Source organism: Hordeum vulgare, chromosome 1H, assembly GCF_904849725.1.
Source record: "Hordeum vulgare subsp. vulgare chromosome 1H, MorexV3_pseudomolecules_assembly, whole genome shotgun sequence".
Classification (NCBI taxonomy): Eukaryota; Viridiplantae; Streptophyta; class Magnoliopsida; order Poales; family Poaceae; genus Hordeum; species Hordeum vulgare.
This window is the reverse complement of record NC_058518.1, coordinates 152,401,826-152,414,658: the sequence shown is the minus strand read 5'-3', so window position 1 is coordinate 152,414,658 and position 12,833 is coordinate 152,401,826. Positions and strand designations below refer to the sequence as shown.

The window sequence follows — 12,833 nt, the reverse complement described above, 5'->3', positions numbered from 1 at the left end:
AACGTGAGGTCTATTTTGTACTAGGTTTCTGCCCATATTCACTAAGAGAAAAAAATGTTGAGTATTAAAACCGTTATTGTGTAACTTTACAGATGAGCTATTGTATTTGTACCAAGTAGATACATCTGCAGTCAATAATCCACCAGATGACGCTTCAGTTCATCGTCTTTTTTTTATTACTCTATGGAAGAACAAACAGTCCCTAATGGATTTTCCCTGTTTTATTCACCTATTTACAGACTAGGTACTAATGGATTTTGTGTGTTGGAAAGGCAATTGCTTGGGTTGAAACGTTCAGTTCAATTACTAAAAATGGCAGGAGAGATGCAAATCCATCAGATTGTGCACTTCAAGGTTGGCATCTTATGCTCGGTGGAGATGTGATGTAGTTAGAGATTAGTCATTATGTGCATCAACGTTTGTATATTTTTATAAATTGCCTTCATTAAACTGTATTTCATTTGACATGAGAACAAATGCACAAGCCTTGCGACAGTGAGAAGATTTTCAGCTTTCTATCTTAAAATTATAATTGCAATCTTTATTCAAATGAAATACAGTTCCTACTTGGAGATATTTTGAAAGAGCACTCCTCTTACTATTTGTCAAATAGCACTATTTCCCAGCTCTGGCAAAATGACATGAGTATGATGCTACAACTTCTATATTTCACCAAACAGGAATTGTGTGCTTTACTGAACTAGAAATTTCAATAGGTTGTATTCTTTCTCTGGCATTTGTTTTCCTTTGTTGTAAAACTAGGAGTTTGTCTTTGCTGCCACAACTAAACTTGATCTGTCCATGTGTGGGAATTATACAGTGTGATTAAAATATTTTTTTCATACAATTGTGTCAATCACTAACATTATGGCGCTAAAATGGACGGGCGCAACAACGAATGCAGTAATTGGTTTAAGGTTGTTATGGGGTAAAATTGCATCAAAATAAAGATTAGCCAAATTTTCGATTTTTGAAATCTAAATGCAGTAAAAGATTAGCCAAATTTTCCAAAAAATAAAACAAAAAAATTGCATCAAAATAAAGATCGCAAACCACAAGAAAATAATTAATGAAATACAAATATATCTTAAGCGATTACGATCCTACATAAATATACAGAATTAAATCCTCACTAAAAACGTTCAACATACACATCAATACACAAAAACTGCTGCTGCAAAAGTATTAATACCTATAAAGGCCCCTATCAGCCTAATTTAAATATTACGCACAAATAAGAAAATTACTATTATGTGGCCCATAACACCACGATTTTTTCAAAAAAATAAAGCAAATAAAATGCAACAAAATAAACATCGCAAACCACAAGAAAATAATTACTGTTATACAAATATATCAATAATAATTTCATCCTAAATTCATAATAGACGGGCGCAGCAACGCGCGCCTTTCATGATCTAGTGTGGTTTAGGTGTGGTCAGGTCCATGTGCTATGGATGCTAAATCTTGAGTTCTGATCTCAACATGTTTATTAGGCGGATGCCGTGATAGTTGCCCGTACTATGGCGGTGATCATTGATCCGTGTAACTGATACTAAGACGGTGTATGGTTCTTGAGGTGTGTCCTTTGTCCCCAGTGTAGGCTTGTAGGGGTGTCCCAAACTAGCTGACAGCAATAAGGTGCTAAGTGAAGTGATTATGTTCTCTTTCAAGAGATGGGCTCCTTATGTCTCTTAGTGGGCGGATTATGTTGGATTTGGTATGCTGATCGGTGGAGATTTAGCATCTGTGGGTTTAATAGTGTGTTTTTTTTCTTTCACTCCAACAACTCGTGTTGTGCCCTTTGTATCTGATTTTTTGACTGAATTTTCTAATTAATCAGAAAATCTTCCTTGCCCCTTTCAAGGTGCTATATGAAAAAAATCAAAATATATTTCAATAGTTTTATATACCTTCTAAATTACGGGGATGTTCAATCGATATTTGTATGTCTAATTTTATTTGCCCGTGGTAACGCACGGGCATTCAACTAGTCAGTCTACACACTTCAATGATGGATCATGTACTGTAGTAGCTGGTATTTAGGCTATTGATATTTTTGCTCACTCAGGGGATAATTCTTGATGCTTAATTTTCAGCCCATTCTATCTGTTGCTAACACCACCCTCTGGGAGCAACATGTAACAAATAAGAATGTTAAAGTTTATTGACTGGGCAAGAAAGTTTGTATGTGCTATGTATAGTTTGGAAAGATTATGCAGGATATCTCGCATGAATCTATTATCTTTGGTTTGTTTGTATATATTTTCTCCCTCTGTTGACTTTTTAGGTTACCATGACCAAAAGCTTGCTTAACACTTACTTTGCTTAAATATTTCCTTTGACATTCTTCTATTCACCTATAATATATTTTTTGGAGAGACTTGCTGAAAGAACTGCTGTTGCGTATGTTGTGTCATTTAGCAATATAAGTCGATGTTGCACAAAATTATGGATCACTCTGTCACCATCCATTATTGCTGATTTATCAACATCTACAAACTTGCAAGGCAATCTTTTATTGCTATTCAATATATATGTGTGTTTATCTAGCTGCCCGATCTTCATTAGGTCCCATAGTTCTGCACATGGTAGACACTAGATGGGCATCACCAATGTTACTTGAGAATCTTGCTCCCTTCATTTTTCTTGGTGGTTCTGGAATTACTGTATATTACATTGTTTTGTCTTTGGATATGTTTTGTCTGGTTTGCACTTGTTCTGCATGGTACATTGTATGTTGTGTTCTATACCTATTCTGATGTGCAAACTATATTTTTGCAGAATCGCGCCAGAAATCCAACAGGGCTACCACCCTCTCTGCCCTCGGGCAAACTGGGGTGCGCCTGATGCACCAGCAACACAACAGCATGTTTACATGCAGCCTGGAGCTTATCCTGGTGCACCACCATGGCATGGCCAGAAACCTTATGGCAGAGCAGCCCCCCTTGGCACTGGCTATGACTACTATAACCAACAGCAGCAATCCCAATAGCAACAGTCTGCCACTGGAACTGCTGCGCCTGCTGATGCTAGCAGGTACAATTACAGCCAGCCTGCTACTCATGCTTCACAAGGGTATGGTACTGCACCGAGGTACGGTGGTCCAGGTGGCGCTGCTCAAGCATCTTCAGGGCAGCAAGCTTCAACTCCAGCCACTGGAGGCCAATTGGGTTATCCTAATCAACCACCTATACTAGTGCTGTTGCATCAAGCTAAACGGCGCAAGGGTTTGCCCCTCAATATGGATACGTTGCTCCACAGACACAGCCTGGCTATGATATGCAGCCACCACCACTGGGCACATATGGACAGGATGGTTATGGGTAGCCTCCGCATGCTCAGAAGCCGCCTTCATCTGCTCCGTATGGACAGGCACCGCCTACTCAGGCTGGTTATGGGCCGTATGGATACAGTCAGCCAGGCTATGGCCAGTAGCAGTCATACTGTGATTGTTATGCTACTGGTAGCTATGGGCAGCCTACAGAGTATTCTACTGAAGTTACAACACCTACTGCGTCCCAGGATCAATCCACTGCCGGACCTGCGCCTACCACAACAACCGCCATTCCTGCTCCTGCTAATAGTGCCCCCCCTCCCCCCCAAAAAAACCCTCTCCGAATTAAGCTATCTGCTCCTGCTTCAGCTGCATTCTGGTTTCCTTGGCGCCGCCACTTGAAGTAATATCCTCTAGTTTGTCCATATAATCTTATTTGTTATTGCCTGATTGCGAACTTTATATATTGTTTGGTTATCCTGGTTTTGCTGCTCATGTCTGGCTTGTGTGATCGCCCCAATGCAGGTTTAAATCGGCGCGTAACTGAAGGCGTATTTCTCCTTAATGACTTCGACGTCGACCCCCCTTCCCTAGTGCAGTACTGTTTAATCAGGCAGACCCATTCTGGCCCACAATGCTATTTCTCTTTTTCTAAAATCCAGGGTAATTCCAAAATTCATCTAAAATTTCCCTCTTTCCAATGATACTACTTCCGTAAATTTTGGAGCATTTTGCACATGTTGTTTATTGATTGTGTGTTAATTTTATTTTTCCAATCAGTAGAAATCATTATCTTACGTAAAATTGAAAGATCCAAGGACGCTCGAGGAATGACCAGAACCATTGAAGACTTTGTTGAGCAAGGCAAGCAACCTACTTTGATCATGTTGAACCCATATTTGCATTACACCTAGAATTATTTTTCCTGCATAAAGTATTATTTACTAGTATTGCTATATTAAGTAAATTAGCTAGGGTTTATCTATGCCCTATGTGCTTGATATTGACACCCCTTCCACATTCTTATGCTAAGTAAAGTAGCTAGGGTTTAGCTATGCTTTATGTGCTTGATATTGACACCCTCCTTTGACATTCTTAATACCCCTCCTTTCTAACCATGTAGTGGTCATAGATAAATTTAGGTCATATGTGCAAGTTTAATAGTAATGCTTAGCCATGCTAGTCTCATAAATCATAAGACTTGGGAAGAATCTTTGTTACTCATAAAAGTTTTACAAAAACCCAAGGGTGTCACTAATGCCCATGGGATGATTCTGAAAATAAGGTTTTACAAAATGAAGATGAAGTGAAGATTGAGTTGATTGTGATTTTGACGAGATATTCAAAGATGTTCAGTGGGTTATAAAAAAAAAATCTAGTAAATGAGCATGGTGGCTACTATATTGGTGAATAAATGGATCTTTAATAAACATGAAGCAATTTGGATTTAGTTAGGCAATTGTGATCTTGAAGCAAATTTCATGGTGGATTACGAGATTTTGATGCATTTATTTAGTTCATTGTGATCTTGAGGAGATAGTCAAAGATGTTTAGTGGATTAATTAATCTTGGTCAATTTAGATTTAGCTAGGTGATTGTGATAACTCCGCCTATGTTGTCTCAACATAGCCGGTCCCAAGCCCGAGTAAAGGAGGGGGGTTGTGACAGGCTTGGCGAGCCAACGTCAAAACTCAACTCTTATGGAGATGAAACCCAAAATATTTTCGTTGGGGCGTAACCCTCTCAGCGACGCGCCACATCGGAACCCGGGTGTGATAGGCTTGGCGAGCCAACGTCAAAACTCAGCCACTCTTATGGAGATGAAACCCAAAGTATTTTCGTTGGGGCGTAACCCTCTCAGCGACGCGCCACATCGGAACCCGGGTGTTGTGGGGAATGGGCAAGGGTCGGGCCGTCGCCCCCAGGTGGCTCGTCGTATCATGATTTGGATACGTTCGCAGGTGAGCAAGGATCGGGTCGTGGCATCCTTAATGGCACGCCACATTGACGCCCGGGTGTAGTGGAAAATGAGCAAGGGTCTTCGCATTTGACTCGACGAGTCCGAAGGGTAAGGAAGCTAGCCGAGCCTAGGAAGATTCACTTAGGTAGCTGGAACGTAGGGTTTCTGATAGGTAAGCTTTGGGAGGTAGTTGATACAGCGGTGAGGAGAGGCGTTGATATCCTTTGCGTCCAAGAGACCAAATGGAGAGGACAAAAGGCAAAGGAGGTGGAGGGTACCGGCTTCAAGCTGTGGTACACGGGGACGATTGCAAACATAAATGGAGTAGGCATCTTGATCAGCAAGAGCCTCAAGTATGGAGTGGTAGATGTCAAGAGACGTGGGGACCGGATTATCCTGGTCAAGCTGGTAGTTGGGGAGTTAGTTCTCAATGTTATCAGCGCGTATGCCCCGCAAGTAGGCCATAATGAGAACACCTAGAGGAAGTTCTGGGAAGGCTTGGAGGACATGGTTAGGAGTGTACCGATTGACGAGAGGCTCTTCATAGGAGGAGAGGCGTTGATATCCTTTGCGTCCAAGAGACCAAATGGAGAGGACAAAAGGCAAAGGAGGTGGAGGGTATCGGCTTCAAGCTGTGGTACACGGGGACGGTTGCAAACAGAAATGGAGTAGGCATCTTGATCAGCAAGAGCCTCAAGTATGGAGTGGTAGATGTCAAGAGACGTGGGGACTGGATTATGCTGGTCAAGCTGGTAGTTGGGGAGTTAGTTCTCAATGTTATCAGCGCGTATGCCCCGAAAGTAGGCCATAATGAGAACACCTAGAGGGAGTTCTGGGAAGGCTTGGAGGACATGGTTAGGAGTGTATGGATTGACGAGAGGCTCTTCATAGGCATCTTGATCAGTAAGAGCCTCAAGTATGGAGTGGTAGATGTCAAGAGACGTGGGGACTGGATTATGCTGGTCAAGCTGGTAGTTGGGGAGTTAGTTCTCAATGTTATCAGCGCGTATGCCCCGAAAGTAGGCCATAATGAGAACACCTAGAGGGAGTTCTGGGAAGGCTTGGAGGACATGGTTAGGAGTGTATCGATTGACGAGAGGCTCTTCATAGGAGGAGACCTCAATGGCCATGTGGGCACATCTAACATTTTGAAGGGGTGCATGGGGGATTTGGCTATGGCATCAGGAATCAAGAAGGAGAAGACGTCTTAAGCTTTCTGCTAGCCTACAACATGATCATAGCTAACACCCTCTTAAAGAAGAGAGAATCACATCTACTGACTTAGAGTAGTGGGCAACACTCTAGCCAGATTGATTTCATCATCTCGAGAAGAGAAGACAGGCGTGCATGCCTAGACTGTAAGGTGATACCGGGAGAGAGTGTTGTCCCTCAGCATAAGCTTTTGGTTGCTGACTTCCGCTTTCGGATTCATGTTTAGCAGGGCAAGCGTGCCAAAGTCGCTAGAACAAAGTGGTGGAAGCTCAAGAGGGAGGTAGCTCAGGCGTTTAAGGAGAGGGTCATTAAGGAGGGCCCTTGGGAGGAAGGAGGTGCAGACAACATGTGGATGAAGGTGGCGACTTGCATTCGTAAGGTGGCCTCAGAGGAGTTTGGAGTGTCCAGGGGAAGTAGAAGGGAAGCTAAAGATACCTGGTGATGGAACAATGATGTCTAGAAAGCAATTAGAGAGAAGGAAGATTGTTTCCGACGCCTATATTTGGATAGGAGTGTAGACAACATAGAAAAGTACAAGATGGCAAAGAAGACCGCAAAGCGAGCTGTGAGTGAAGCAAGGGGTCGGGCGTATGAGGGCCTCTACCAACGGTTATACACGAAGGAAGGCAAAAGGGATATCTATAAGATGGCCAAGATTCGAGAGAGGAAGGCGAGGGATGTTGACCAAATCAAGTGCATCAAGGACGGAGCAGAGCAACTCATGGTGAAGAACGAGGAGATTAAGCATAGATGGCGGGAGTACTTTGATAAGCTGTTCAATGGGGAGAGTGAGAGCTCTACCATTGATCTGGACGACTCCTTTGATAATACTACTAGGCTTTTTGTGCGGCGAATCCAGGAGTCGGAGGTCAAGGAGGCTTTAAAGAGGGTGAAAGGAGGCAAAGCGATAGGCCCCGATTGTATCCCCATTGAGGTGTGGAGAGGCCTCGGGAACATAGCGATAGTATGGCTAACCAAACTTTTCAACCTTATTTTTCGGGCAAACAAGATGCCAGAAGAATGGAGACGGAGTATATTAGTACCAATATTCAAGGACAAAGGGGATGTTTAGAGTTGTACTAATTACCGTGGAATTAAATTGATGAGCCATACAATGAAGCTATGGGAGAGAGTCATTGAGTATCGCTTAAGAAGAATGACAAGCGTGACCAAAAATCAGTTTGGTTTCATGCATGGGAGGTCGACCATGGAAGCCATTTTCTTGGTACGACAACTTATGGAGAGATATAGGGAGCAAAAGAAGGACTTGCATGTGGTGTTCATTGACTTAAAGAAGGCCCATGATAAAATACCGTGTAATGTCATGTGGTGGGCCTTGGAGAAACACAAAGTTCCAGCAAAATACATTACCCTCATCAAGGATATGTACGATAATGCCTTGACAAGTATTATGAGATTTTAGGTATGATAGATGAGCATGGTGATTATTATATTGGTGGATAAATATATCTTTAATTTTTTTTTAAACATTTTGGATTTAGTTTGATGATTGCAATCTCAAATCAAATTTCACGATGGATTATAAGGTTTTGGTTGGATTTAGTTAGGTGATTGTGATCTTGACGAGTTAGTAAAAGATGTTTGGTGGATTGTGTGAATTTGGGTCTAGTAGGTGAGCTTGGTGGTTATTATATTGGTGAATAAGTACTTCTGTAATAAACTTAATAAAATTTGGATTTAGTTAAGGCGGTTGTGATCTTGAACCAAATTTCATGATCGAATATGAGATTTTAGATGAATTTAGTTAGTTATTTTCATCTTGAGAAGATACTCAAAGATATTCGATGGATTATTTAATCTTGAACAATTTGAATTTAGTTAGGCTATTGCAATATTGAATCGATTTTCATGATGATTTATGTGGATATAGATAAGTTATTATGATCTTGAGAAGATGGCCAAAGATGTTTGGTGGATTTTAAGATTTTAGGCCTAGTACATGAGCATGGTGACTATTATATTGGTGGATAAACTGACCTTTCATTTAGTTTGAAACAATTTGAATTTGGTTAGGGGACTGTGAAGTTTTAACCAAATTCAAAGTGGATTTATTTAGGTGACTATGATCTTGCCGAGATAGTCAAAGATGTTCGGTGGATTATGTGAGAATTTATGTCTAATAAGTGAGCATGGTCGTTATTATATTGATGGATAAATGGATTTTCAGTAAACTTGGCGTAATTTGGATTTAGTTAGGCGATTGTGATCTTTAATCAAATTTCATGGTGAAGTACGAGATTTTAAACAAATCTAAGTAGTTGATTGAGATCTTGAGGGAATAGTCAAAGATGTTCGGTGGATTAGTTAATCTTGAACAATTTGGAATTAGTTCGGTGATTGTGATATTCAACCAAAATTTTCGGTGATTTATTTGATTTTAGGTGAATTTAGTTAGGTGATTGTGTCTTGAGAAAGTCAAAATGTTGGTGGATTATGAGATTTTAGGTATGGAAATGGGCATGGTGATTATTATATTGGTAGATAATCAGATATTTAATTTAGTTCGGATCAATTTAGATTTAGTTAGGTGTTGTGATCTTTAACGTAAATTTAGGATGGATTATGAGGTTTTTGCTGGATTTACTTAGGTGATTGTGATCTTGATAAGATATTCAGAGATGTTCGATGGATTAATATGTCTAGTAAGCAAGCATGATGATTAATATATTGGTAGATAAGTGGATCTCTAATAAACTTGAAGCAATTTGAATTTAGTTACGATCTTGAACCAAATTTCATGGTGGATTACGAGGTTATGGATGGATTTGATTAGTCAATTGCGATCTTGACGATTCGGTGGATTAATTAATCTTGAATAATTTGGATTTAGTTTGGTGATTGTTATATTGAACCAAAATTTTCGGTGATTTATGAGATTTTAGGCGGATTTGGTTAGGTGATTTAATCTTGAGTAGATAGTAAAACATGTTTGGTGTATTATGAGATTTCTAGGTATGATAAATGGGCATGGTGATTATTACATTGATAGATAAACAGATTCTTAATTTAGTTTGAAAGAATTTAGTTCTAGTTAGGTGGTCGTGATCTTGACGAGCTAGTAAAAGATGTTTGGTGAATTATGTGAATTTAGGTTTAGTAGGTGAGCATGTTGGTTATTATATTGATAAATAAATATTCTTCTAATAAACTTGGAAAAAATTGGATTTAGTTAGGCGATTGTGATCTTGAACAAAATTTTATGGTGGATTACGAGATTTTTGATGGCTTTAGTTATTTGATTGTGATCTTGAGAAGATAATTAATGATGTTTGGTGGATTAATTAATCTGGAACAATTTGGATTTAATAAGGTGGTTGTGACACTGAACCAAATTTCACAAAGGACCATGAGATTAGGTGGATTTAGTTAGGTGATTGTGTCTTGAAAATATAGCCAATGATGGTTGTTGGATTATGAGATTTTAGGTTTAGTAGATGAGAATGGTGATTATTGGTGCATAAATAGATATTTAATTTAGTTTGAAACAATTTGGATTTACTTAGGTGACTGTGATCTTTAACCAAATTTCTCTTTGATTTATGAGATTTTAGTTGCATTTAGTTAGGTGATTGTGTCCTATGAAGATAATCAAATATGTTTGGTGGATTACGAGATTTTAGGTCTAATAAATGAGCCTGATGATTATTATATTAATGGATAAAAAGATATTTGATTTAGTTTGGAACAATTTGGATTTAGTTTGGTGATTGTGATCTTTTAACCTAATTTTACGGTGGATTATAAGGTTTTGGTTGGATTTAGTTAGGTGATTATGATTTTGACGAGCTAGTAAAAGATGACCGGTGGATTATGTGATTCTAGGTTTAGTAGATGAGCATGTTGATTGTTATATTGGTGGATAGAGATGAGAGCCACCCAAGTGACTCAAGGCGATGATGCCACTATTGAAAATAGCTGATAAACAAGGCAAGATAGGCGGAGACACTGGGATAGTGGCAGCAGATGGACTTTATCCAGCATCCCACGTTCATGTGCATTCTTTGTTTCATGTTTATCCGGCATGATTTCCTTGTCATGTTCGCGGTTTTGTGTCACGCACTTGATTAAGCACCCCACGTTCTCCTACTGTCGCCCTTGACCTTGACGATAGGTAGCGCCGTGTTCTCGGGCGCGTCCCGTGTGTAAAATCCAGGTATGCGTCAATTGTCCAAGTTCTTGCTCGCCATTGGTGGTGCTTGAGCGTGCGGTTACGGTGTCGACCAGCATGGGAACACGGGATGTGGGATCAAGACATCACACATAGTAACCCGCCACCAGGCAACGGATACACATCCGAATTTACAAGGAGTGGAGGTGGACACAAAAGTGGATGATGAGTTCCATAGGAGTCTCAACAGTGTGCTTATCAAAGCATTATGAGTAAGAAGATCCTAGATATACTTCTCTTAGGAAATAAATAAGCCATTAGAGATAGAAGAAACCTCAGTCTCCAAGAAAGTAGCAACTTCTTTAGTAAACATGGAACAATTTGGATTTAGTTAGGCGATTGTGATCTTGAACAAATTGCATGATGGATTACGAGATTTTTCAATGGATTTAGGTGATTGCGATCTTGAGGAGATAGTCAAAAATGTTTGGTGGATTAATTGATCTTGAACAATATGGATTTAGTTAGGTGATTGTGATATTAAATTATTTTTTGTGATTTACGAGATTCTGAGATGATAATGAGAGATAATTCGTGGATGATGAGATTTTAGGTCTAGTAGATGAGCATGATGATTATTATATTGGTGGATAAACATATATTTAATTTAGTTTGAAACAATTTGGATTTAGTTAGGCGATTGTGATCTTGAACAAATTGCATGATGGATTACGAGATTTTTCAATAGATTTAGGTGATTGTGATCTTGAGGAGATAGTCAAAAATGTTTGGTGGATTAATTGATCTTGAACAATATGTATTTACTTAGGTGATTGTGATATTGAATTATTTTTTTGTGATTTACGAGATTATAGTTGGATTTAGTTAGGTGATTGTGTCTTCAGATGATAAAGAGAGATGTTTCGTGGATGATGAGATTTTAGGTCTAGTAGATGAGCATGATGATTATTATATTGGTGGATAAACATATATTTAATTTAGTTTGAAACAATTTGGATTTAGTTAGGTGATTGTGGTCTTTTAACCTAATTTTACGGTTGGCGTTTTGGTTGGTTTTAGTTAGGTGTTTTTGATTTCGACGAGTTAGTAAAATATGTTCGGTGAATTATGTTAATTTAGGTCTAATAGCTGAGCATGTTGATTATTATATTGGTGAATGAATGAATCTTTAATAAATTTGAAACAATTTGGATTTGATTAGGCGATTGTGGCCTTGAACCAATTTTTATTGTGGATTGTGAGATTTTTGATGGATCAGTTAGTTGATTGTGATTTTGAGGAGATACTCTAAAGATGTTTGGTGGATTAATTAATGTTGAACAATTTGAATTTACTTAGGTGGTCATGATACTAAACCAAATTTCACGCTGGATTATGAGATTTTACGTGGATTTAGTTAGGTGTCTTGAGAATATAGTCAAAGATGTTTGCTTGACTATGAGATTCTAGATATAGAAGATGAGAATGGTTATTTTATATTGGTGGATAAACAGGTCTTCAATTTAGTTTGGAACAATTTTGATTTAGTCAGGTGATTGTTTTTTAACCAAATTCATGATGGGATTTTGAGGTTTTGTTGGATTTAGTTAGTCAGAGAAGATTGATGAAATATGCTAATTTAGGTCTAGTAAGGGAGCACGGTGGTTATTATATTGGTGGATAAATGGATCTTTAGTAAACATGGAGCAATCGCGGTGTAGTTAGGCAATATTGATCTTGAACAAATTTCACGGTGGATTACGAGATTTTTAATGGATTTAGTTAGTAGATTGTGATCTTGTGGAGATGTCAAAGTTGTTTGGTGGATTAACTAATTTTGAACAATTTGGATTTAGTTGGTGATAGCGATATTGAGTCAAATTTCTCGATGATTTATGAGATTTTAGTTGGATTTAGTTAGGTGATTGTGTCTTTAGAAGAAAGTCGAGGATGTTTGGTGGATTATGAGATTTTTGGTCTACAAGATAATCATGAGGATTATTATATTGGTGGATAAACAAATATTTAATTTAATTTGGAAAAAAATGAATTAAGTTAGGTGATTGTCATATTTTGACCTAATTTTATGATGGATTATGAGGTTTTGCTTGAAGTTGGGTGATTGGGATCTTGACGAGCATGTAAAAGATATTGACACCCTCCTTTGAGATTCTTAATATCCCTCCTTCCTAACCATGTAGTGGTCGCAAATAAATGTGGTTCATATGTGTAAGTTTAATAGTAATGCTTAGCCA

At 38.8% G+C, this 12,833-nt stretch overlaps 1 pseudogene; it reads left to right on the top strand.

Moving 5' to 3' along the window:
• Positions 1-257: 257 nt before the first annotated feature.
• Positions 258-3,684, top strand: LOC123397719 (annotated as a pseudogene).
• The last annotated feature ends 9,149 nt before the right edge of the window (positions 3,685-12,833 follow it).